The following is a 3,140-nucleotide window of genomic DNA, read 5'->3' as shown; positions in this document are numbered from 1 at the left end:
CCCCCGAGACTCGCACACGTATACGACGTGGCCACCAAATAACGGATCGTAGCGATTAGATGGTACCGATAAAGGTGTCCTGAGGTGGGCTCCAAGGGAACAGGTATACGACGAGTCGCGTTCTTCTCTGCCCTCTTTCTCCTTGTCACTCTTCTTCGTCTTCGTCTTCGTCTTCGTCTTCCTCTTCTAACTGACTTATACGTTCCCCGAGAGAACGTAAAAGACAGAAGACAGAAAGAGAGAGCGCGAGGCGGGGGCGGGTTGGGGCTAGAGGTACGACGGCGGTGACGGTGGAAGGGAGGAAGTGGCGGAGGACGAGAGCAGAAAAGATAAAGAGAGGACTAAAGAGCGGAGATTAGCGCTAATGCACCATCGAGGGAATGGGATGGTATGGGGGCGAGGTCCATCGTATCTCTCATATTTCAGACCCCCGTGACGTCGTCCGAGATACCGAATCATTCCCACCTAGAGTCGACCGTGTATTTTTAGACGGTCTCTTTTTCTTTTCGCTCCGCTCCCGTCTTCCGACTCCGCGAACCATCCACAGCGAGCCTTCCTGTTCTCCGCGTGAACCGAATGCTCCAAGGAATCAGTGGACGGTAACGTGTATTGTAGCTTTTTTTTACATGCGGATATTGAAATGTATCGTGCAATTGGCAGGGATGTCGCGTTTGTTGAAGATCGTTACTGCGAGATGACAAAGGTGGGCGATGTTCTCAGCGTGATCCCTGAATCCGATGGAATCGTTAGTGGGCGGTGAATATGTAGTTTCTTTCGGTGGATGGGTTTTCAGTAATGAATATCGAAGTTTATATCGTACGTTTGGTGGATGTCGAAGCTCTCTCGAAGTTGTGTAAAGTTGGATGAAGTTTGAGGAAGTTTGTACTTGCGTAAGATGACGTGGGTTGAGATTGTCTATAAATTCTGTAAGATATAAAAATAAAAATTCTTATTTGAATATAATAAAATTGTAATGATTACCGATACAATTAACCGTGTGCTTAAATTATCGTCGATTGCTCTAGATGTACGAAAGAAAACCGTAAGTTCGGAGTTTTGATCGAAAATGGAATTTCGTTTCGCAAGGGAGCGTGCACTTTTCGCCTAATTGCAAGCGCGGTTAGGCGTTCGATCGCAAACGGCTTCGCTATTCCGATAAATAGCAGCGCGCGCGGCTATTGAAAAGAGCAGGAACGTAAATCGGAGGTTAACGTTTGTCTCGACGTTAACCTTTTCCACGTGAGGCGTCGACACCTGAGATAAGGAACGTCTGTTAAGGGTACATGGATCTGAGTCTAATAAGCTTCTCTCGGTTTCTGCGAGATAAATATCGGTGAGCGCGAGCACACGGTATTCCGTGCAACTGGCGCGAAGTGATTTACAAGGATCCTGGCCCACACATCGCCGGATCGTTGGGAAAATTATCCTGAGCAAAAATTGCCAGACGAACGCTCCTTGTCGAGAAACTTTCGATAGGTTAACTCGCTGATATTCAGAATAATTTCGTAAAAAAGGATAAACGACCTTATAAATCGGACAATTTTATTATATAAGTCTAATCCTTCTACGTCCTTTCAATCATTTTCCAACGAATCGTAGTTTTCTATCGTTAAAAAATTTCACAAATACGAAGAAAGTACAAGGGAATCGTTAAGTGTTAGAATAGTTGAATTTTATCATCTTGAAGCTTTTCTCAAATATATCAAAAATATCAAAAACCGTTTTATTTGTTAAGATAAGATCCAGATCGAGACATAAAAGTTTCGAGATTTCGGAGTTAAAAGCTTTTTAAGAGAGTTGAGATTTCAGGACGAAATTTTTCTCCAGTAAGTTAATTGAAATATTTATTTTCCCATGGTCGAAATAAGATTGGAATTTCATTCACAGAAACCGTGGTGTCTCGGTTAAATGCTTTATGAGAAAGGAATCTAAAAAGCGGTTTGAAAGATAAACTTTTAATTGATCTCTTTAAAACCGTCGCTTTAATTCTGTATCGAAACGCGGAGGACGCGCTATTTACGATTCTGTTGGAAACGTTGGAAATATCATCGCCAGCAAGATGTCGCGTTCACCATAGAGCTTGTAAATCGTCTCTTGTAACGCGTTCGCAAATTAACGACGCTTTCAGCGAATCGTTATCCGCTCCGACTGTCCGCACTATGTTTTATAGCATTATAAACTTCGGCCGTGCATTATCGCGAAACGTTCGATATCTTTGTACTTTGTATTTCTCAATCAGTTTGCGCCACGACTAAATCAACGAATTTTGGTAAACAATTCTTTTCGTTGTTATTTAATCTGCCTTTTGTTTCTTTCACTATCAAATTCACTGTCTCGATCATTTTCAATCGAACTATATTCATAAATTTAATCTTGTTTGTTCGTTTAAAAATTTAGATATCGTTATACGATATCGTGGTACGCAATGGTGAGAAAGATAGTTTGAAAGATAATTTTTCAAAATGCAATTGTATTTTACAAGAGTAACGAGTTGCTTGGTATCTATTTTAATATAAATATGTATTTCTTAAACTCTTTACATTCATCGACGCAAAATTCTCTCACCAACGAAGTTTAACTTGCCGTTATCGATTCGTCATAACAATAAACCACCCCATAACTACCCTTACTTTTTATTTTAACGAAAATAATCATTTCAAATCTCCTTCTACCTATCGAAATAAAATTGTATTGTTAGCTAAAATCTCATTTCCCATTAACCGCTCGCTACAGCGGCTACCGTCCCATAACCATCCCTAATCATCAAACGCGAATTATCCCACCATCCAACCACACGACCAACGATCAGGACATACAAATCAATCGACGGAGTCACCCTCGTCGTTACATCCACACTCCATACTCTAATGCGAGCTGATGCAAAAAGAAATCATGTCGTCGATTCGGGCGCACGAGCTTACACTTTGCATCCATTTGACCAACAAGTAGAATGAAGCCCGAAGTACAACAAGAAGAGAAAAATGGTGTAGCATTGAAAGGGGTGCAAGGGGGAGGGGAAAACGAAGCAGAGTCTCGGTACGAGCGTCAGCAGCCAATTCACGGTGCCAGATAACATCGAATATTTTTCGAGTGAATGTTAGCAAACGTCCAAAAAAAAAAAAAAAAAAAAGAAGAAAACG

The sequence above is a fragment of the Bombus impatiens genome, unplaced genomic scaffold (genome assembly GCF_000188095.3).
Source record: "Bombus impatiens unplaced genomic scaffold, BIMP_2.2 scf_0142, whole genome shotgun sequence".
In the NCBI taxonomy this organism is placed as follows: Eukaryota; Metazoa; Arthropoda; class Insecta; order Hymenoptera; family Apidae; genus Bombus; species Bombus impatiens.
The sequence above is the reverse complement of the archived record's forward strand: the minus strand, read 5'-3'. Positions refer to the sequence as shown.